This window comes from Gymnoscopelus microlampas (genome assembly GCF_963454915.1).
Source record: "Gymnoscopelus microlampas genome assembly, chromosome: 8".
Taxonomy (NCBI): Eukaryota; Metazoa; Chordata; class Actinopteri; order Myctophiformes; family Myctophidae; genus Gymnoscopelus; species Gymnoscopelus microlampas.
The window spans coordinates 57,675,830-57,699,664 of NC_139945.1; the positions used below are offsets into that span (position 1 = coordinate 57,675,830).

The 23,835-nt window shown below is 40.8% G+C and overlaps 2 protein-coding genes across 5 annotated transcripts in view; one reads left to right on the plus strand and one right to left on the minus strand.

Annotated features, from left to right (window-relative positions):
- The window catches only part of LOC311050670 (uncharacterized protein), a gene marked incomplete at its 3' end in the record, with an annotated part of 728,236 nt that overhangs the window by 142,841 nt on the left and 561,560 nt on the right, over nt 1–23,835 (plus strand). The gene's annotated exons all lie outside the window — the stretch shown is intronic.
- The window catches only part of exoc3l2b (exocyst complex component 3-like 2b), a 157,480-nt gene that overhangs the window by 105,249 nt on the left and 28,396 nt on the right, over nt 1–23,835 (minus strand). For 3 of the 4 annotated variants that reach the window (XM_084065396.1, XM_084065398.1, XM_084065395.1), the window contains exon 1: nt 21,680–21,862. The exons of the other annotated variant lie outside the window; for it this stretch is intronic. The gene's annotated coding sequence lies outside the window, so the exon portion shown is untranslated. Of the gene's footprint in view, nt 1–21,679; nt 21,863–23,835 lie in introns of those variants that run through there. 4 annotated transcript variants of the gene reach the window in all.

Genomic DNA, 23,835 nt, shown 5'->3' on the forward strand with positions numbered 1-23,835 from the left:
TTGGCATAGCCCTCTACCATATTGCCGAATTTCATAAAAAGTGACCAGGCGGTTAGGCCAGAACTGGCAAAACCGGCGGAAGAATAATAATAGTGAAAGCCTAGTATCCCAAGAAAGGCTTTGAGCCTGATGGCCTCAAAACCTTAAATATAGCTGCAAGCAGCGATAATACGGGGCCAGTGAGAGAGAGAGAGAGAGAGAGAGAGAGAGAGAGAGAGAGAGAGACATGGATACTAGAGAGAGAGAGAGAGACATGGAAACTGGAGAGAGAGAGAGATAGAGAGAGAGAGAAAGAGAGAGAGAGAGAGAGAGAGAGAGAGAGAGGAATTGTATGTCTCCTCGCAACCGAAAACAGTGAAAGCAGCCGATCTACAAGCTCAGAAACACGTTGCTATCTGAAAAGTTTTGAGATTGTAGATGGGCTATTTTCAGAATGAAGTATGTCATACATTGAAAAAACGTACTCTCAAATAAGCATTTCAGGTTATTTTTACCATTTGCACATGTATTCATTGATACAGTCATGTTGTTTGCAATTCAACTTAAATGAAGTCTGCACCAAGTGAGGCTTGAACTGGCGACCTTGAGATTGTGAGGCACTCATTTAAGGGAGACGCCATTGGACTAACAGACAAGTACCTGTGAAAAAGGAGAGCACATAGATGATACAGTTTCACGCAAATAGATGAAAAATCCTGCGTTTAAGTGTTTTTCAAACTGCTCAAAATTGCGGACAATCTAAGGGCGGAGCTTACTGGTCAAAGCGATAGATGTGTTCCTCATGAGTCAAGGCACAAGTGTAAGCAAGTTTCACAACTTTCGGCCAAACGAGGCATGACTTATGCCTGTTTAAAGTTTGCATTTTCAAAAAATTGCTATAGCGCCCCCCTTTGGCCAATTGGAGTAAGATTGGTTTCAGTGATATTTGGAATGACCCTGTACATTTCTGCAAAGTTTCAAAGAAATGTGAGTCTGCATGTATGTTTTAGGCGCAGATGAATAATTTTCATAAAACTACAATAGTTAAAATCTATGGAATCCTGGGATTTTGGAGCAATCTGCACGAAACGTTTAACACTTGAACTTTGGACCTCTGCCGACATAATGATGGGAGCGGATTTTCCATAAGTGAAAAAATGCAGAACTTAGGAGCCAAAGACTGTTTTTCATATAATTCAAAATGGTGGGCGATCTAAAGGTCAGAGGTCAAAAGTCAGACCACGAAAGTTGTCGGGCATGAAGAGACGCATGTGTGTATCGAAGTTTCATGGTTGTAGGTCAAACAGGGCATGAGTTGTACCTGTTCAAAGTTGGCACTTTCAATTGAGTGCTATAGCGCCACCCTTTGACGAATGAGTGTGAGAATTATTTCTTGGTAGTTTTTCATGAGCATCTACCATATGGCCGAGTTTCGTAAAAAGCGTATGCACGGTTAAGCCAGAACTGGCAAAAACAAGTATTTTTCAAACTGCTCAAAATTGCGGAAAATCTAAGGGCGGAGCTTAATGGTCAAATCGATATGTGTGTTCCTCATGAGTCAAGGCACATGTGTAAGCAAGTTTCACGACTTTCGGCCAAACGAGGCATGACTTATGCCTGTTTAAAGTCTGCATTTTCAAAAAATTGCTATAGCGCCCCCCTTTGGCCAATTGGAGTAAGATTGGTTTCAGTGATATTTGGAATGACCCTGTACATTTCTGAAAAGTTTCAAAGAAATGTGAGTCTGCATGTATGTTTTAGGCGCAGATGAATAATTTTCATAAAACTGCAATAGTTAAAATATATGGAATCCTAGGATTTTGGAGCAATCTGCACGAAACGTTTAACACTTGAACTTTGGACCTCTGCCGACAACTTCTAGGCGGCGGAATTTCCATAAGTGAAAAAATGCAGAAGTTAGGAGCCAATGACTGTTTTTCATATAATTCAAAATGGTGGGAGATCTAAAGGTCAGAGGTCAAAAGTCAGGGGTGAAAGTTGTTCAGCATGAGGAGACGCATATGTGCATAGATATATATAAAGGCTAGATGACTCACCCGCGCTGCTGGCCAATGGAGTACGACGTCGCCACATGGCGGCCATCTTGGGACGGTCATTCATAACATTATGTCTATGGTGCATATACTTTGAAATAACCATAGCGTGCTCAATTTTCATCCGATTTTCAAACGGTTTGGTGTTTTGTAAACACCAATGATGTAGTTATGATATTATTGTATAAAAAAAAAACATGATTATGCAGTATCATAACTACATCTTTGGTGTTTACAAAACACCAAACCGTTTGAAAATCGGATGAAAATTGAGCACGCTATGGTTATTTCAAAGTATATGCACCATAGACATAATGTTATGAGTGACCGTCGCAAGATGGCCGCGGTTGAGCTACGCTTGCGCCGCCCCCTTGAGCCATCTAGCCTTTATATATATCTATGCATATGTGTATCCAAGTTTCATTGCTGTAGGTCAAACAGGGCATGAGTTGTACCTGTTCAAAGTTGGCATTTTCAATTGAGTGCTATAGCGCCACCTTTTGACGAAAGATTGTGAGAATTATTTTTTGATCGTTTTTCATGACCATCTACCATATGGCCGAGTTTCGTAAAAAGCGACAGCACGGTTCAGCCAGAACTGCGAAAAGTGGCAGAAGAAGAAGAAGAAGTGACAGAATACTGCCAATAACAGGTCCAGAGCTGAGCTCTGGCCCCGTAAAAAAAAAGAAGCAATTGCACTACTGGACGTGGGATGCGAACACACAGACTATTATGACCACTAGGGGTGATCCCATTTATCAGCCACCAATATAACTCAGCATATTGGAGGGCATATTCAAGAGTTTAATGACCACCCACCAGTGGTGGAAAAAGTACTCACATGTTTTACTTAAGTAAAAGTATCAATACTGCAATGTTGAAGTACTCTGTTACAAGTAAAAGTCTGGAATTCAGAATTGACTTGAGTAAGTTAGAAAAAGTACAAAAGTATTGGTATCAAAATGTACTTAAAGTAGCAAAAGTACAAAGTACTCATTATGCAGAATGTCCTATTTCACATGTGTAAAATGTGTAAAATGTCAACAAATCTTTTGAAAATAGCAGATCTACAAGCTCACAATGCTTGTAGATCGGCTATTTTCATATGGCCGAAATGTACTGAATATAGGGCTGTAGTGGTTAAAATATGTTTTGTAATAATAATCAAAATCTAAGTAACTAGTAACTAAGTTTTCAAATAATTGTAGTGGAGTAAAAGTACAACAGTTGCCTCTGAGATGTAATGGAGTAGAAGTAAAAGTACTGAAAACTGGTAATACTCCAGTAAAGTAAAAAAAATACCTCAAAATTGTACATAAGTACAGTACTTGAGTAAATGTACTTAGTTACTTTACACCACTGCCACACACACACATGCACTTCACGAAACACGCATGCACGTGGACCGCTACACGAACACGCAAGCGAGACGCACGAGACAGCTCACAGCGTGTCATCACGAGAATCAATTAAGCACTTAGCCTGTTGACTTTGTGGATGCAAATAGAACCTTCCGGCCCTAATTACATTCTGCCCCGTTAACGCAACCCACAGACAACAACAGCAACGAGGGGGAGACAGTTATTAGTCTCTTAAGTTGTGAGTTTGTTTCTGAAGTCTTAGGGTATCGTTTATTTAATCATTGTGTTAGCTTTGGAGACTTCTTTTTCCCATGCCAATAAAGCCCATTTAAATGGAATTGAATGGGCTCTATGCACAGCAGCCGTATTGGAAAGAAATTGGGCCTCTTCCATATACTTCCTTCCTTCACAGGTGTTACCGATGATACTAATGAAGGCTCTGTTCCATTCTGGTCAAACAGAGTCAGGGTGCTGATATTGTTGCATGTTGGCTCACTGGAAACACTGTGCTACACCAGTGGGTCTCAAAGTGTGGTCCAGCGACCCTCATGGTTCCTTGAGGGAGCTTCCAAATGGCCCCTTACGGGTGTGTAACTCTGAGAGTGTAACGGGTCCATTTGGTTCCATTTGTAGGCTCTCAGAGTTATGGGGGTCCACTACATTAAATGGAACAGAGCCTTAATTAGTATCATTGGTAAAACCTGTGAAGGAAGTAAGGAAGAGGCCCAATTTCTTTCCAATATGGCTGCTGTGCATATTGCCAATTGAATTGAATTGAGAGAGAGAGAGGGAGAGGGAGAGGGAGAGAGAAAGAGAGACACACACACACACACACAGAGAAATGCAAACAGCTGTTAGTGTGAATAATGCGATACATCAGTCAGTGCGTGCGCTGTGCCGCATTGCTTCACATCAGATCACCTCGGGTGTCATAGCTGGGAAACACAGGGTCCCAGGGTAGATTCCCCGTCCCCCGGTTATGTGTCGAGGTGTCCATGAGCGAGACACTTAATCCGTAACTGCTCCCCCTAGAGCGCTCATCAGCACCATCTGAGCAGCAATCAGCTGGGTGGAGCTGAAAAACGGAATCCCCCCCGGGATTAAGCTTTCCCTTTCACCCTCACCTGGTGCTCCTATGATCATTTACCAGTTGAAATGGTCGCTTGAGTTGCAACAGTCCTTATAGGCTCTATGCACAGCAGCCACATTATGAAGACATTCACAGGTGTTACCAATGATAATAATGAAGGCTCTGTTCCATTCTGGTCAAACAGAGTCAGGGTGCTGATATGGTGCATGTTGGCCCACTGGAAACACTCTGTTACACCAGTGGGTCTACAGTTGCGGTCATGGACTTCCAAATGGCCCCTTACAGGTCTGTAACTCTGAGAGTGTACAAATACGGGTCCATTTGGTTCCATTTGTACACTCTCAGAGTTATGGGGGTCGTGGAAACCACTGTGATACACTAAATGGAACAGAGCCTTCATTAGTATCATTGGTAACACCTGTGAAGGAAGTGATAATATGGCTGCTGTGCATAGAGCCTATAGGTAAGTAGCCATGTGGCCCTTAGCTCAGGAGCCTTTCTCCCATTTCTGTAGCCTCAGGCGGCTTGATGTACAAGAACTAGATGTTCCACCATTTTGTATTTTCTCGAAAACACACATGTTGCTGCTTCTCCTACAGATGTCCATCAGCCATTAATATGAATGTGTTGAATGACACAACACATCATCCCTGTCTGTCACATTGTACCAAAGCAACATCTGCACTCAGCAGAGCTCCCCTTTCTAGTTTAGTATATATTATCACAGTAGTTCTCAAACTTTTTAGTGCCAAGGACCCCCAAATTGATATGTATTTGGCCGCGGCCCCCCATTTTGAAGATGTTTCTAAAATGTTCAAAAATAGCACATCTGCTATTTTTGAATAAATGGATAAAGTGGTTCAACAATGATCGTGATGCTGTGTTATCACACATTGAGAACCAATGTATTATCATATACCTAAACCTTTTGTAAATCTCTCTGTCCTCAAAAGGCCTTGTCTTTTACCATGCCAAAATGACAATCTGTTCTTAACTCATTTAGAGTAAGTGAAGCTTACATAAAAAAAAAAAATACAAATCCTAAAAGTTCTAATACGAACATCTTGAAAAATCATAAATAATTGTGAAATCATTTAAGTATATATTTGTCATATCACCCATTCCTTGTGCACACACAAGCACGCATGTGTGTGAATGCGTGTACGCACGCACGCACACGCACACACACACACGCACACACACACACACACACACACACACACAAACACACACACACAAACACACACCACACACAGATACTGCTTGACCTCCAACATTGTCCGAAACTCCGAATGAAGAGACACGCACACACCACACGCCATCATTGTTTTGTTTTGTTTACACACACACACACACACACACACACACACACACACACACACACACACACACACACACACACTCCATGTCCCTGGACAGAGCAGCAGGACACAGTGTGCTTCTGAATAGACAAGTGGAATTTTACTGAGAGACACATTTCTGTTGGGAAATCACTGGAATGCTGAGTGTGTGTGTGTGTGTGTGTGTGTGTGTGTGTGTGTGTGTGTGTGTGAGTGAGTGTCATTTATAAACCTTCTCAATGACTGTGCAGTCTATCATTCACATCATGACACACCATTCCTTTGCCCCTTTAGCTGTCTGTCTGTCTGTCTGTCTGTCTGTCTGTCTGTCCTACACTGTCTTTGTCAGCTGTCCTACTCTCTCTCTCTCTCTCTCTCTCTCTCTCTCTCTCTCTCTCTCTCGCGCGCAGCACGCACGCACGCACGCACGCAGGCACTGCTTGCACTGGTATCTGTGAGTGACAAATAAACAAATAAACTTCTTTCAATCTTTGTATTTGTAATCTAGCACAGATGGAGGAACTGTATTGTAATAAAAGCAGTAGCACTTATTCTATTCTGTTTATTTTGGTCCTTGGTTCCAGTCTATAATATGTTCCATTCAGTTTCCCATTTGAAGCATTTGTCCGATAAGGCTTATCCACAGGGATTTAAAATACATCGCCTCTCTATTGTATCGCGTTGTGTTAGTCATTCTGTTGAACATGAATGGTCATTCAGAGGAATTGAGCCTCTGCCAGGGTGTAAACCAGCCTCAGAGCACCTCCCATTGGGTGGTGCTGTGCAAACTTTTTTGAATGAATAAAATGCAATTTTGTCCAATCTAGATCTAGATGTTTCACTGCTTCAGCCCAGCCCTGCACATGAACTCTGCAGCCGCACTGAGGCCCCTGCTGGAAAGCATCCCAGCCCAAACATTAACGTAACTAATAATTGGGCCGCGCGACCCGGAAATGACCGTAATAATCCTAAAACGGGAGCGAAAATATTTTTTAAAAAAAAGGGACCCCAGAAGCAAAGATTTGAGTTAAAAATGTTCGCTTTAAAACTATATATATATTCAAAGATTTGAATATATATATAGATTTGCGGGGCGGCAGTGGCTCAGGGGTAGAGTGGCCGGGTAGAGTGAGCTGGAAAACCGCAAGGTTCCCAGTTCGATCCCGGGCTGGGGCGCTCCCCTAGAGTTAGTGTCGAAGTGTCCTTGAGCAAGACGCTGAACCCCTAATTGCTCCCGATGAGCAGGTTGGTGCCTTGCATGGTTTCCTCCGCCATCGGTGTATGAATGTGTGTGTGAATGGGTTAATGGCACGATCAATGTAAAGCGCTTCGGATAGAAGCGCTATATAAATGCACCATTTACCATTTACCACACATTTTCACAAATTAAAAAAAATAGCAGATCTACAAGCTCGTAGCGCGGCACTCGGTGCCGCACTATGAGCTTGTATATCTGCTATTTTTGTATAGCCCAAATAATGCTTTTTAGCTCAAATCTAAAAATTAAAATCCCTGCCAGCTTGTGATGGACATTTCCATCAATATTTTATATTGCCACGTACATGCAAAACAAGTGATCAATAATATTAGCAGAAATACATAGGCCTAGCCCTAAATGTATACAGCACTAATGTACTCCTGATGTGTCATAGTGTCTACTCTATTCCACTGCACTACACATTTTAAAACGAGCCATGAGCCAATATATGCATACAAATACAATCTAAATTATTTTGGGGGAAAAGCCCAGGCATTTCAGGCATGGTGTGAGCTTGCAGATCAATTATTTTCTTTTCTTTTCCTATAATGGCTAAAATGGCAGGGTTAAAGTGGTTAGCTATACTTTAGAAAACCTGGAGACTGTGAAGTCGTCCTTTGTGTACTGGCAGCTATAGACGAATCCACAGACGCGCTGCCTGGAGCTGCCTGTAGGCGGCCATTGCTGCGGTGTCGCGTCCGCGTAGCGTTGACACCGCAGCAATGGCTGCGCGCAGGGCAGCGCTCCGTGGATTCGTGTATAGGGGGCAGTCCTGAGACAGGCATTAAATGTGGCATGGTCCAAGTATATTCCATGTTTGGGATTTCAATAATTGGGTCTTATAAGTACAGACAGTGCTTCCATCTTACATTGCAGGAGCAAAATGGTGGGCAACTTTGATGATGGAGAGGGCCACTCAGGCGCGGAAATCCCGGGAGGGACGGGTTTTTTTTGTCCCCCCCTAGCTTCAGATTGGACCCCCCCAAGTAATTTAGAAAACAGTATTTTTTTGAATAATAAATCAATAAGATCAGGCAAAAATAAGAATTAAATAACATAACATTTTTCGTAAATGAATGCCGTACTTCGCCATTCTATGTCACACAAAAGTAGCAAAAATAGCCGATCTACAATCTCAAAACACGCCGCAGTGCGACGCGTTTTGAGTTTGTAGATCTGCTATTTTTTGCTATTTTTGAATTGAAATCCTGAAAAGTAACATTTGTATTTATACTTATGTTAACTCTATGAAATTAAATACAAATATATTGGACATAAAAAAGACATTCATTTAAGCTACAAGACTGAAGTAATTAAGCGGGTCACGTTTGCATGTTTAGAATTGTAACAGCTGAAATCAATAATTTATCAGTAGTCCGATATTAACCTGCGGCCGTATTAAGTGAAGGTGGGGGCCGCATGTGGCCCCCGGGCCGGCAGTTGCCCATATGTATGATATAGACAGATGGCTTTTTCAGAGGACAGTGTTACTTGAGGACAGGAGGTGTCTCCTCCTGTCCTCAAATAGCACTGTCCTCCGAAAAAGTTCTACCAGCTAAACTCGTTTTTTGTTTGTCAAGGTAGCTTCAATAGTTTCCAGGAAGGTGAACAGGTATTGTAGTCTATGTTGAAGAGAAAGTCTATGGTATGCCAACTATGGAAAAAGATACTTGAGTGTCACAGCAGGTAATGTATGTACATGATGAGTGATTAATGAAGGGCATGACAGGATTTATTGGAATGCAGTGTCACAATAGGCTCTATTCACAGCAGCCATATTATGAAGACGTTCACAGGTGTTACCAATAAATGATACTAATGAAGCTCTGTTCCATTCTGGTCAAACAGAGTCAGGGTGCTAATATTGTGCATGTTGGCCCACTGGAAACACCAGTGGGTCTACAGTTGGGGTCCAGGGACCCTCATGGGCTTCCAAATTGCCCCTTGCAGGTGTGTAACTCTGAGAGTGTACAAATGGAACCAAATGGACCCGTATGGGCCCATTTGGTTCCATTTGTACACTCTCAGAGTTATGGGGGTCGTGGAAACCACTGTGCTACACTAAATGGAACAGAGCCTTCAATAGTATCATTGGTAACACCTGTGAAGGAAGTGATAATATGGCTGCTATGCATAGAGCCTATAGACAAAAATCAGCTCTACTTGTCCAGTTCTGCCCTCCTTTGCCTTGGTGCTCCTTCTCAACAGATGGCATGCCATCTGTTTTTGCTTTTCCTGCACCATTTTTCACTGTGGTCACTCACATACCGTTGACTTTAATTGTTTCATTGTCTGACACACCTCATCCACTCCATTAATCCATTGTCTTAAAAAAAATATATATATACTATCCCACAAAGGATTGAACGCACGTTTTGACATTTTCAGGGAATTAAGGCAGCTATTAGCAAACATTATTTCTAGCTGTCTTGTTGTCCTCACCTGACGCAAACATGTACGGTACAATACCACAAATCTCCTGCAACATATTAATGAGCATGTCAACACGACAATTTATCACCAAAATTATTCAAACACATTGTTGTTGTTTTTTTAAGTGCCACGGATATAGACAAGTCTGGCCACGGACTGCATTGTTTGTCCATGTACGGACATGTTGATGACCCCTGCTGCTCTTCTATAGACCAATTATTTGTTTACCAACATTGAGACTGGACGCACAGGTGATTGTTTCATGCAATCAATTCCCAACATATTGTTTTGCGGTGCGCTGGTTTCAGTTCATTCAACCCCCTCTTGTGTGTTGGCTAGTGAGGCGCGTCCTAGCGAGACATGACAGAATGGGTTTCATTTGGTGCCGGTGGTCAAGATTCAATTCATACCCTGAGCAAGCAGGCAGGCTCTATTAGCTCAATGGTACAAAATCTGGGGTAGAAGAGGAAAACATTTACATTTTCTTTGACACCTTTTGATTTTGTAGACAAATTACTGTCGTAGCGTAATCATATGTTGCTATTAACAAGTAGGCTACAAATACTGTACATGCTCATAAGTAGTGGGGACACTAAGAAAACAGCCATAAGGCCACAAGGACAAACCTCATCAGGAAAAAAGGATTGAGAGATTAAAGCCTTTTTGAAAAGCATTTTTTTTTATTTATTATGTGGGCGCTGACCATGTTGACGCATAACCAGGTATGTATTTGGGATGCAAACCCTGAGCCAGGCTGGTTGCAGACGTTAATGTTGGTCATTTGGGCTAGAAACCAATGATCACATTTATAGTTAAAGGTAGGGTAAGTGATTTTCTTTGGTTAAAATAAGTGTTAAATAGCTCTATATTCTGATAGTACTCATTGCTATAGAGTGCTTGTTCAGTAAAAGGAGTCTCCATGTCTCTCCAGCTCTTTATAAAACACAAAATGCATTTTCATTTCAGTTTCAGTTTAATTTCCAATTGTATCCCATCAGGATAGAGAACTCAATCAGGATATAGATTAAACAAGTGAAATTGGAAGTGATGACACTAAGAAATGAGCAGGCAAAATTGGAACTGGAACACTATAAAAATAAAGCTTAAAGAGGTGGTGCCATGGTTTTGCACTTTTTCTGTTTTTCATGTGTCTATGAGGTTGATAGAACTTCATTAAGGCCCCCGCTGGTGGTTTTATGGTGTTTCATGTCTTCTCTGACTATTTGGAGTTTTTTCCTGGAGGCTGAAACCTTGAGAGTCAAACGTGCCAATCCAAAAACAGGGGCATAGTGACATCACAGAGCCCCCAGAAAACATACCCTCCCCCTCATTATCATAACACAACAGGTGTGGGCATGAGGAGGAGGAGGGACTAGGACAGGTGGGTGGTGCTAAGGTGGTGGAGGAGGTGCTAAGGTGAGAACCAGGCATACTTAATGAACTGGAGGCGTGTCCACATAAAAACATTTTTTTTAACAATTTCTGTACACTTTTTTTTTTTGAAAAAAATCCTTACATAATAATAATACCTTATGATCAGGTTTTAGGGTTGAAAAATATCATGGCACTCCATCTTTAAAAATGGGTACTTTCTCCTGATTTGCTGAGATTTTGACACCTACCGGAATTCTTTTTTTCTGTTTATTAAAGAGCTGGACAGACATGGAGACTCCTGTTACTGAACAAACACTCCATAGCAATGATTACTATCTTAATATAGTGCCTTAACCTTTTAACAAAATAATTTTTGTTTTAACCCAAAAATATCACTTACCCTACCTTTAAAGATTCCACATGCCAGGTTAATTTGTAGACCTGGCATCCTATAGTGTGTATATAATAGTTTCAATGTACAGATTATAAATGTTTTGATATTATACTGTTTAGACTGATGATAGGTTCTTGGTTTACCTATGATCCTAGATTACTATTTCTATGCATTTGATGTATTACCTCGTGTTTACCTTGCTTACTGTAAATCGCTCTGGATTATTATGGATTATTATGGATTTTTTCATGCAAATAATATGTTTTTTTTTAAAACCGTATAAAGTCAATGCAAGCCTCCACATCAGTTTCACAGAGCGAAAAAGCGTCTTTTATTTATTCAGACCGAGTCCGAATTTTGCGTATATTCGCATAATTGCCGGTGTGTAATGACCTATAGAAGTTGTAACAGAGTTAAAAAATGTTTGCTTTAAAAAAAAAAACACTAGCCAAAGAAATCTGAATTCGTGACACAGATGCGTTCCCGCTCTTAAAGGGTTAAAGGCCAAGAACACTTTGGTGGAGGTTTGGGTTGTGTAGTTACCTTGGCATGATGTAACTCTAAAGGTGGACAAGAAATAATTGCTCCATTGATTAGAAATTGAGAATTCAAAATATGCTCCTCATTGACTTACATTGTACGGTAAAACAGCTCACAATGTCACTATTTTAGTACGTAAACAAACACAAACAAAGCTGATTCAGACAATATAGAACATCACAGAACCCGCAACTGTTTTTTTTTTTTTCATAAAAATGTTAACTTCCTGTTGATTTTGCTATTTTTTTTAGGAAGAAAACTCGAACTGGATTTGCGGTTCCAGAGCCGGATCTTCAAATAGTAATATTAACATAAATATCATACAAATATTAACAGAAGGTTTACATTTGTATTACAAAAACAAACAGCACTGGGTTTGGTGATGTTGTCTGAATCAGCTGTGTTTGTGTTCGTTTACGTGCTAAAAGAGTGGCTTTGAGAGCTGTTTCACTGTGCAATGTAAGTCAATGAGGAGCATATTTTTAATCATCAATTTCTAGTCAATAGAGGAATTCTTTTAGATCTCTTGTCCACTCTTGGAGTTACATCATGGAAAAGTAACCACACAACCCAAGCCTCTACCAAAGTGGTCTTGCCCTTTAAGAGCGTCTGCTAAATGCCTGAATTGTAAATTGTAATTATTTTCCAGACATTTAGCTGATGCTGTCACCTAGACTCTAGGTGACAGCATCAGCTAAATGTCTGGAAAATAATAAGTGGAGTCCGGGGACCCCCCGGGTCATGGAGGGGTTTCCAGGGGGTCCCCAGCTAAAATGAGAAACAATGTAACCCTATTTTATACTTTGGCTAATCGGGAAAAAAAGGGGGGGAAAGCCAATCTATAAGCAACAATTTCCAAACCTTTTGAAAAATAGTGAAAAATATAATAATAATAACTTGAATTTATATAGCACCTTTCAAAAACCCAAGGACGCTTTACATCAACAAAACAAATTAATAACACACATCTTCTGATATGGGGGTCACTGACACAAAGTCTTTGACAAGAAAAAAAGAAAACGTTTGAGAATCACTGCTCTATAGGCTAAAGTCTGCATCGTACTCCAAATGAAGTCAAAACCTTCTGCAGGTCTTGCCGAAACAAAACAACATCTCCAGGGAGAAAATAGTTTTCTAGTCGCTGCTGCTCCTCTCTGAGCCGTGAACGTTAGACCTGCCCTCTGTGTACAGCTCTGGAACCATTGTTTTTTATTTTACCACAGAACTCCGCTGTTTGTTTCCATTAACCACTGACGCTCCATATACATGATTATGTCTCGGAGGTTTCACCATTTCTGGGGACAGACACAAGTTTCCAAAATGAAACGTTGAAAATAATAAACCTCTCGATCTTCTCTTTGTTGTCTCACACAGCCTGTGCCAAGTAGACCTCAACCAGGTCTGTCTGTCTGTCTGTCTGTCTGTCTGTCTGTCTGTGTCCCCAGATGATTAGCTTAATGTCCAACATTGTTCTCTCACTCAACAGTAAACAAACCAACATTACATTACATTACAGTCAATTAGCAGACACTTTTATCCAAAGCGACGTACAATAAGTGCATTCAACATAGGTAGGCATGAAAGCTACTAATCACCAGAAGTCTTAAGTGCATTCTCTTCTAAAACAAGCAACTAAGAGTATACCTAGCGCTAAGGTAAAAGTGCAATATATCAGCTACCTACTTTCTTAAACAGATGAGACAAATAGGAAAATCAAATGAGCAACAGCTAAAGAGAACATACAGTATAAGTGTATACAGGGTATCTGCACATTTCTAAAGTGACAAGGACTTTTAAGACCTTTTTTAAAACCTCTAAAATGAAAAAATACATGAATAAATAAGATCATTAGTGTGTCAAAACTATAATATAAAAAATGGTGAAATGGTGTAGATCGCCTATTTTCACAACATCTATGGAACCAACTGAGTCAAACTAAATGTAATGCCTCAACTCTTAAAAGGTTAGGGTTCCAAGTGCTTGTCAGGGGGGGGGGTCCCCCGGGGTCCCCCGGTTCAAATAGGATTATTCTTGTGGAGTCACGGCCTGAAATGTTTGAGAACCAGTACAGTATTGTATTGCATGTATGCTATATCTACCTTCATATGTTTATATTGTTGCGTATCTGAATAACAGAGATACATGTGCATGCTACCTGTTAAACAGTGGTGGAAAACTAAAATATTTTACTTAAGTAAAAGTACCAATACTGCAATATAGTAGAAATACTCTGTTACAAGTAAGAGTTCAGAATTCAAAATGTACTTGAGTAAAAGTACAAGGTATTGGTATCAAAATGTACTTAAAGTATCAAAAGTAAAAGTACTTGTTACGCAGAATATCCTGTTTCACACGTTTTCAAATGTATAAAAATCATACAAATCCTTTGAAAACAGCAGATCTACAAGCTCACAATGCGTCGCATCACGACACATTGTGAGCTTGTAGATCGGCTATTTTCAAATGGCCGAAATGTATACAGGGCTGAAGTGGTTAATGTATGTTTGTTGTCAAATAATTGTAGTGGAGTAAAAGTACAATATTTGCCTCTGAAATGTAGTGGAGCAGAAGTAAAAGTATTGAAAATTGGAAACACTCAAGTAAAGTAAAAAATATGTCAAAATTGTACTTAAGTACAGTACTTGAGTAAATGTACTTAGTTACTTTACACCACTGCCTGTTAATGCAATATATTCTGCTTCAGTGGATGTGTCTTCTACTAAAACACTGCTGACTCAGCATGTTTACACTGTGTTGAGTACAACAGCAGGGAGGGACATAAAAACAACAGATTCCAGGTCAGATATTGTTACTCGTACTGTTACTGTACAGACACTTTTACTTAGAAAATCATTATGCAACACATTATCCTAAACCTTATATAATAGTGGTGGACAGCAACAAGGTACATTTACTTGAGTATTTCCATGTTTCAATACTTTGCACTTCTACTCCACTACATCTCAGAGACAAATATTGTACATTTTACTCCACTAGTTATTTGAAAACGTACTTACAAGTTGCTTTGTAGGTTTAGATTTTAAATACAAAACATGCATTGCCCACTTAAGCCCTATTTTATACTGGCTATTTGAAAATAGCAGATCAACAAGCTCACAACGTGTCCCACCACAATGCGTTGTGAGCGTGTAGAAGTTTGAAAACATTTTGGAAATTGTCACTACTTTTACTTGGGTATATTTTGATGCCAATACTTTTCTACTTTTACTCAAATAAAAGTTTGAATAGAGGACTTTTACTTGTAATAACAGTGAACGTATACGTTGTGGTATCGCTACTTTTACTTAAGTGAAAATCAGAGTACCTCTTCCTCCACTGTAACCATCCACATGTACCGTACATACCTACAGAATATCCAACAGATTATGCCCAAAAATGATATAATATGCGTCCAAATGTACATAGCTACAGTACAGCTGTGTTGCATTATGCTCCAGCTGCACTTCCAGCATGTTGATTGAGGGCAGCTGCCGAGGCTGCACAGTAAAACACTCAGGTTTCCCGTTAGTCTTGTCCTTATTTCCCTCATGTTCTTATTTCCCTGAGTCATGTCTTTATTTCCCTCAGTCGTGTCCTTATTTCCCTGAGTCATGTCGTTATTTCCCTCAGGCTTGTCTTTATTTCCCTCAGTCATGTCTTTATTTCCCTCAGTCGTGTCTTTATTTCCCTCAGTCATGTCCTTATTTCCCTGAGTCATGTCCTTATATCCCTCAGTCATGTCCTTATTTATCTCAGTCCTGTCCTTATTTCCCTCAGTCATGTCCTTATTTCCCTGAGTTGTGTCCTTATTTCCCTGAGTGATGTCTTTATTTCCATCAGTCGTGTCTTTATTTCCCTCAGCTGTGTCCTTATTTCCCTCAGCCGTGTCCTTATGTCCCTCAGTCATGTCCTTATTTCCCTCAATTGTGTCCTTATATTAAACAACATTCATACTATTTTTTTTTTTTTAAAGGTTAAAAATGTGTTTTCCTTGTGATACAGATTTTCAAGTTTTCAAGATTAAGAACCACCGATCTACACCAAATCCCTTCGGCAAAAAATATAGCAGATCTACAAGCTCACGGTGAATGTTGTTCCCCAAAATTACTGACGCTAGTTTTCTAGAGGCTAAAAGGTTGACATCCCTCAAGACTCATGGCCCGACCAAAGCCTGGCATGGAGGCACACACACACCAATCTGGGAACCCATCGTCAAATAAAAAGGAAAAACAGCGCCCTCTGCTGTTTTTTACTTATTCATTTGGCTCTGGGCGGAGCTGAACGGAGGGAAACCGGGGTTTTGGTCTGCCTTCAGCCTTCCACTTCCGGTGGTACGACTATGTTTTCAAAGTTAAAATGTTACTAACTTTCCGTGGTTTTGTCTGCTCCGAGGACGCTATTGTTAATGAGTTTCGGTTTGTTTCCAGTGGGAATTGAGCAGCACACATGTAAATCCCGCCCACTACATTTGATTGGGTAAAGCGCGGCCTGCTTCCTGATCTGAAGGCACGCCCACGCCACGCCAATGTGCACGGGTTGTCAACGCGGCTACCGACAGATCCAAGCGCAGTGATGGATCTGTTCTTGAGAGATTACACACACACAGACCCTCCTCTAGGCTCGCCTCGAGGATTCAGGCCGTAAACACAGCTGATTCAAACTACAAGAAAACTTGTTGTACATGGTGTGGAGGTCATGAGGTTTACATATTATTGTCTGAGTCACAACATGAGAACCTGCCATCTTTACATCCTTATCTTCATTATGATGAATAGTTCATAAGTTAAGTATTCATCATATTCATGAAGTCAATAATGGGAGAAAACCCTCAAAGTTGGGTTATGACATTGAGGAAGCTGAGAGGGAGACAGTGGAGGAAAGACAGACAGTAGGAAAGCTGATAGAGAGACAGTGTAGGAGAGACAGACAGCAGGACAGCTGCAAGGGAGACAGTGTAGAAGAGACAGACAGTAGGACAGCTGAGAGGGAGACAGTGTTAGGAGAGACAGACAGTAGGACAGCTGAGAGGGAGACTGTGGAGGAAAGACAGACAGTGGGAAAGCTGATAGAGAGACAGTGTAGGAGAGACAGACAGTAGGACAGCTGAGAGGGAGACAGTGTTAGAAGAGACAGACAGTAGGACAGCTGAGAGGGAGACAGTGTTAGAAGAGACAGACAGTAGGACAGCTGAGAGGGAGACAGTGTTAGGAGAGACAGACAGTAGGACAGCTGAGAGGGAGACAGTGTTAGAAGAGACAGACAGTAGGACAGCTGAGAGACAGACAGTGTTAGAAGAGACAGACAGTAGGACAGCTGAGAGACAGACAGTGTAGGAGAGACAGACAGTAAGACAGCTGAGAGGGAGACAGTGTTAGGAGAGACAGACAGTAGGACAGCTGAGAGGGAGACAGCGTAGGTGAGAGGGACAGTAGGAAAGCTGAGAGGGAGACAGTGTTAGGAGAGACAGACAGTAGCACAGCTGAGAGGGAGACAGTGTTAGGAGAGACAGACAGTAGGACAGCTGAGAGGGAGACAGTGTTAGGAGAGACAGACAGTAGGACAGCTGAGAGGGAGACAGCGTAGGTGAGAGGGACAGTAGGACAGCTGAGAGGGAGACAGTGTTAGGAGAGACAGACAGTAGCACAGCTGAGAGGGAGACAGTGTTAGGAGAGACAGACAGTAGGACAGCTGAGAGGGAGACAGTGTTAGGAGAGACAGACAGTAGGACAGCTGAGAGGGAGACAGCGTAGGTGAGAGGGACAGTAGGACAGCTGAGAGGGAGACAGTGTTAGGAGAGACAGACAGTAGCACAGCTGAGAGGGAGACAGTGTTAGGAGAGACAGACAGTAGGACAGCTGAGAGGGAGACAGCATAGGAGAGACAGACAGTAGGACAGTTGAGAGGGAGACAGTGTAGGAGAGACAGACAGTAGGACAGCTGAGAGCGAGACAGTGTAGGAGAGACAGACAGTAAGACAGTTGAGAGGGAGACAGTGTAGGAGAGACAGACAGTAAGACAGCTGAGAGGGAGACAGTGTAGGAGAGACAGACAGTAAGACAGCTGAGACAGGTTTTTCATAACTTCACGTCCTAATGGCCGCAGTAAAACGTTAACTGTGTTCTCGCCAAGGGGCAAGGTCTAACACCCACACTGCATAAGTTATGACAGGTGAGTGTGTGTGTGTGTGTGTGTGTGTGTGTGTGTGTGTGTGTGTGTGTGTGTGTGTGTGTGTGTGTGTGTGTGTGTGTGTGTGTGTGTGTGTGTGTGTGTGTGTGTGTGTGTTGGCAACACACAGACAAAGCAATAAAACAACATTCCATGGGCCGCTATAAGGCATGTACCCTCTATCACACATCGAACACGGACAGCTAAGACAATAATCTATGAGGGGGGAGACTGAGACAATGTATGCAGAGAGCAGCATTTTACTCAAGGGTTGTACTTAAAGGGATATTTTACTTTCAAAAAAACTTTTGGTCATTGTATCGTCTACTCAGGCTTTTGTGAGTCCCCCAGACCGTTTTTAAGTTGCTTGATTCAGTATTTAGATATGTGATAATCATTTTATAAGATACGCCCCCTTCCTATACAAACCCATTATAACTTCAAACTCCATTTTTAACATGTTAGATTCATCAAAAACACCCGTCCTTGGTTCTGGTGACTCACCCTGCCCTCCTAATATGCGAGGGGCCGTGTTCTTTCCTTTACCCTTTTAATTTATTTTATTTTATTTTATTTTTTTATTGTATTTAATTTTTTTCATTTTCCAAAAAAATATTAAAAATAAATGAAAAAGGGGGGCGTCCGCTGGCCTAGCGGTCCAGGCGCATACCACATACGTTGGTAATCCAGCTTGACAGCGTGTCGCGGGTTCGACTCCAGATCCCGACGACGTTTGCTGTATGTCTCCCCCCATCTCTCTCCCCATTTCCTGTCAGCCTACTGTCCTGTCTAAATAAAGGCATAAAAGCTCCAAAAATATCTTTAAAAAAAAATGAAAAAGGTTATCGAAAAAACACGGCCCCCTCGCGTATTAGGAGGGCAGGATGAGTCACCAGAACCAAGAGTGTGTTTTTGATGAATCTAACATGTTAAAAATTGAGTTTGAAGTTATAATGGGTTTGTATAGGAAGGGGGCGTGTCTTATAAAATGATTATCACATATCTAAATACTGAATCAAGCAACTTAATAACGGTCTGGGGGGCTCACAAAAGCCTGAGTAGACGATAAAATGACCCAAAGTTTTTTTGAAAGTGAAATATCCCTTTAAGTATAATTTTGAGGTACTTTTCCCACCCTTTAAAACCATAATACTAAGTTGACCGGGGTCCCCCGGAGCTGTGTACTAGGCCTGCATGAAATACCGACGCGTTGGGATTTATTTTAGTTAAAGCACCTGGTTCTCAAAGTGGGGTCCAGGGACCCCCAGGGGTACTTGGGGGGGTTTCCAGAGGGTCCCCAGCCAAATGATGGATATTTACTGGATGGATAGTTACAGTAGGAACCAAATGGACCCTTACAGGTCTGTAACTCTGAGAGAGTACAAATGGAACCAAATGGACCCTTACAGGTCTGTAACTCTGAGAGAGTACATGGAACCAAATGGACCCTTACAGGTCTGTAACTCTGAGAGAGTACAAATGGAACCAAATGGACACTTACAGGTCTGTAACTCAGAGAGTGTATAATGGAACCAGTTCCATTTGTACACTCTCAGAGTTACATGAACACTGACAATTTTACACAGATTGGGGTCCCAGAGATTTAAAAAAAAAATTGCATTGAATGGGGGGTCCGTACTGATACATATCAAACTGGGGGTCCTTAAAATTGAAAAAGGTTAAGAATTACTGCAGATAGAGCCACAAGTTATGGGGGTCCCTGGCTTATTTTCTCATCCACAGGCTAATTTGGGGGTTGTGGCATGTCCTCAGAAAGACAGACCTTTAGGGACAACAGTGCACGCGCACACACACACACACACACACACACACACACACACACACACACACAGGGACATGTGACAGCAATGAGGTTGAGACACGGTTCATTATTCGTTGAGCCACGGTGTTAAGCAGTGGTGGAAAAAGTAATCAAATGTTTTACTTAAGTAGATGTATCAAAGAATTTGCTTGAGTAAAAGTACAAAGGTATTGGTATAAAAATGTACTTAAAGTACCAAAAGTAAAACTACTAAAAGAGAGTGAGCTTGTAGATCGGCTATTTTCAAATAGCCTAGGTTTGAAATAGGGCTAAAGTGATGTTTTATAATGTAATAATTCATATCTGCAAAGTAACTAGTAACTAAAGTTTTCAAATCATTGAAGGGGAGTAAAAGTGCAATATTTGCCTCTGAGATGTGGTGGAGTAGAAGTAAAATTATAGACAATTGGAAATACTCCATGCCAGTGAACTAAAAGTACCTCAAAATTGTACTTAAGTACAGTACTTGAGTAAATGTAGTTAGTTACTTTACACCACTTGTGTTAAGACGTGACAACGTAGCGTGACGTGTTTTCGCCTGGAAAAAAAGTGTCAAAGGCAGCACTTTTTACCCCAGCTGTTAAAGAATGTCATTCTTGTGGATCCACATGCAGACACTAGTTGTGTTAATACAACGTTTGTACTGATTGTAGAGTTAAAACAGCTCTGATTGGCCAGTCCACAGAAAAGAGACAATCAGGGTTTCTATGGTGACCTTGTCAGCGAGGAAGGACAAAACCTCCAATGTCATGGAGTTGGAATGAGAAGAGACTGACAGACATGCAGAGCATGAGAACTATACTCAGCACTTCTAATGACACTGTGACATCACATGGAAAAGACACAAACCTATAGCCAGTGGTGGAAAGTAACGAAGTACATATACTTAAGCACTGAACTTAAGTACAATTTTTAGGTATTTGTACTTTACTTCTACTCCACTACAACTTGGATCCAAATATTGCACTTTTACTCCACTACATTTATTTGAAAACTTTAGTGACTAGTTACTTTGTAGATTTTGATTATTATTACAAAACATATATTAACCATTTTAGCCCTATATACATTTTGGCCATTTGAAAATCTACTACAAGCTCACAAATGCGTCGCGATGCAAAGCATCTTGTAGATCTGCTATTTTCAAAAGATTTGTATACATTTGTAAAATTGAAATGGGACATTCTGCATAATGAGTACTTTTACTTTTGATACTTTAAGTAGGCCTACATTTTGATACCAACACTTGTGTGCTTTTACTCAAGTACATTTTGAATTACGGACTTTCACTTGTAACAGAGTATTTATTTATTGCAGTATTGATACTTTTACTTAAGTAAAATAAATGAGTACTTTTTCCACCGCTGCCTGACGAGAGAGAGAGAGAGAGACACAGAGAGAGAGACACACACAGAGAGAGAGAGAGAGAGAGAGAGAGAGAGAGAGAGAGAGAGAGAGAGAGAGAGAGAGAGAGAGGGAGAGGGAGAGAGAAGGGGGGGGCTAATAGTTTGAGGTCAAGAGAGTTAAACTTGTGTACTTTGAGTTTTTATGATGTGTCAGTCATGCACCAGTGACTTCTCCACAGCTATTCTTCATGCGTCAGGAATTCATTATTTGCGGCAAATAAAAAAACACATTTCCAACAAGACCATGGCAAGGAAAAAAACAATTTACAAGTTTGATATTTTAGTCAAATCCAAGAAATCAAGCTCTCCAACAGAGTAATCATTTTCACATTGAATCAAACCTTTTTTTATGTCAGCAGTAATGTCATTAAAAGTTTGAATGACATTACTGCTTTATGCAATGCACAATAATACAATAAAAGTGACATTAAGTGACATAATAATAACACAAACTTGCACTTACTGAAGTGATTCATTTTGCCTGCTCTCTGCGACCAATTCCACTCAAGAAGTAAAAAAAAAAAAAAAGAAGAAAAAGAAAAGGAAAAAGAAAAAAAGAAAAAAGAACAGCCAAACTAAACAGGAACAGATGGAGGAATAGAGTGCAGTCAGTGGTTATACACAGACAGAGAGAGACTCACTCTGCGCTGTGCAGCGCACCAAGGAAATGACTGCTGACTGCTCTGGAACGCTACCTTTATTTGCAGTGTTACACACACATTAGTGTCCTATAGAATTATTTGACCCCAGGGGTCGCTGTTTCCCAAAAACAAAAGCACAGAGGTATAAGGTTCCATACAAAAGGATGCTAAAAGGCAGTGGTGGCAAAAGTACTCAATGTTTTACTTTAAAAAAAAAGGTAGCAATACTGAAATGTAGAAGTACTCTGTTACAAGTAGAAGTCCGGAATTAAAATGTACTTGGGTAAAAGTACAAAAGTATTGGTATCAAAATGTACTTGAAGTACCAAAAGTAAAAGTACTAAAATGTTTGACAATAGCAGATCTACAAGCTCACAACGCGTCGCATCGTTCCCTAAAATAGGCTCTATGCACAGCAGCCATATTGGAAAGAAATTGGGCCTCTTTTTACTTCCTTCACAGGTGTTACCAATGATACTAATGAAGGCTCTGTTCCATTCTGGTCAGGGTGCTGATATCATGCATGTTGGCTCACTAGAAACACTCCATTTTGGTGCCCAAATGGCCCCTTATGGTGGGTGTGTAACTCTGAGAGTGTACAATAACTCTGAAAGTGTACACTCTCAGAGTTATGGGTGTCCTTGAAAATAAGACAACCACTATGCCACTCTAAATGGAACATAGCCTTAATTAGTATCATTGGTAACACCCGTGAAGGAAGTAATTAGAGGCCCAATTCATACCCAATATGGCTGCTGTGCATAGAGCCTATAGGGCTAAAGTGGCTAGTAGTAGTAGTAGTAGCGAGTAAGCAATCAAAAAAATAAATATGTGCAGTAAACACTTGTGCGGTGGGCATTTCTGGTGATAAGCTTTTTACAGGGGCCAGTAATTTACGAATTGCAGCCACCTCTAACTGCTCTTTTAGAGTGGTAAGGAGTCACACTTTTTTATGACTATTGGTAGGGCATTCCACATTTTGGTGGCATAGCAGTAGAACAAATGTAACCCCTTGTTTGAGCCAAATATTCGTTGGACATGATTTGTGGAGCTCCATCTGAAAATACAAAATACATCATCACCAGATTTATATTGCGCTTTAGTAGGCTTGTCTGCATTAATTTACTTTACTGTTTATTTTAAAACAGCAAAGGCACGATTATATTGGTTGTAATTAAAGTTCGTTTTTAGGTTGGATTGCAATCTTGCAATGTTACACCGCTGTTTTCACATTGCTTTATTCTAGTGTTCCCTACATCGTTCCCAATGAAAAGCTATACTTCTAATATCTCTCAAATACTTTTCCTGAGCAATGGATTTATGCTCTTAAAATTACATTTCAGGCGGCCTCTCTGTGTGGAGTTTGAATGTTCTCCCCGTGTTCCCTAGGGTAGGTACCCTCACAAAAACATGCAGTAATCTTGGTCACTATACTGCCTTCCCCTGGCCAACCGGGGCGCCTGATGGAGGGGAAAGGAACTGCGCTACGTCCAACCAGGGAACCTCTCCCCTGTCAGGTGACAAGAAGGTCAGTTGGCTCTCATGCATTGAAGGAGGCATGAGCTCGACCCTGGCCTCCCTAGGTTGGCAGAGGGAAGGTACTTGGTTGGCACTGGGTGTAAAAAATGGGGCTACAAAATCGTGGGATAAATATTTAGAAAAAAAATTATACATTTCAGGCTAATACTAGCCAAATGTTTTTGATACATTCCACTCCAATGCCAAACTTTGCCTACGTTTAAAGTTAGTTTCTAATCCAAAGCTAATTCTACTTAGTTCCACTTAATTCAATTAAACTATTTTCTCTACAATGTTTTAAGTTAGCCCACAGTGTTTCTTCAGAAACAGTAGCCTATTCGTTTTAGTTTCTGTTGCTACTTTTATTCAAAAGTATAAATTACAAAGTACATATAATAATAATAGTGAAAATAGCAGATCTACAAGCTAAAGACACAACGTGTTGCATCATGATGTTTTG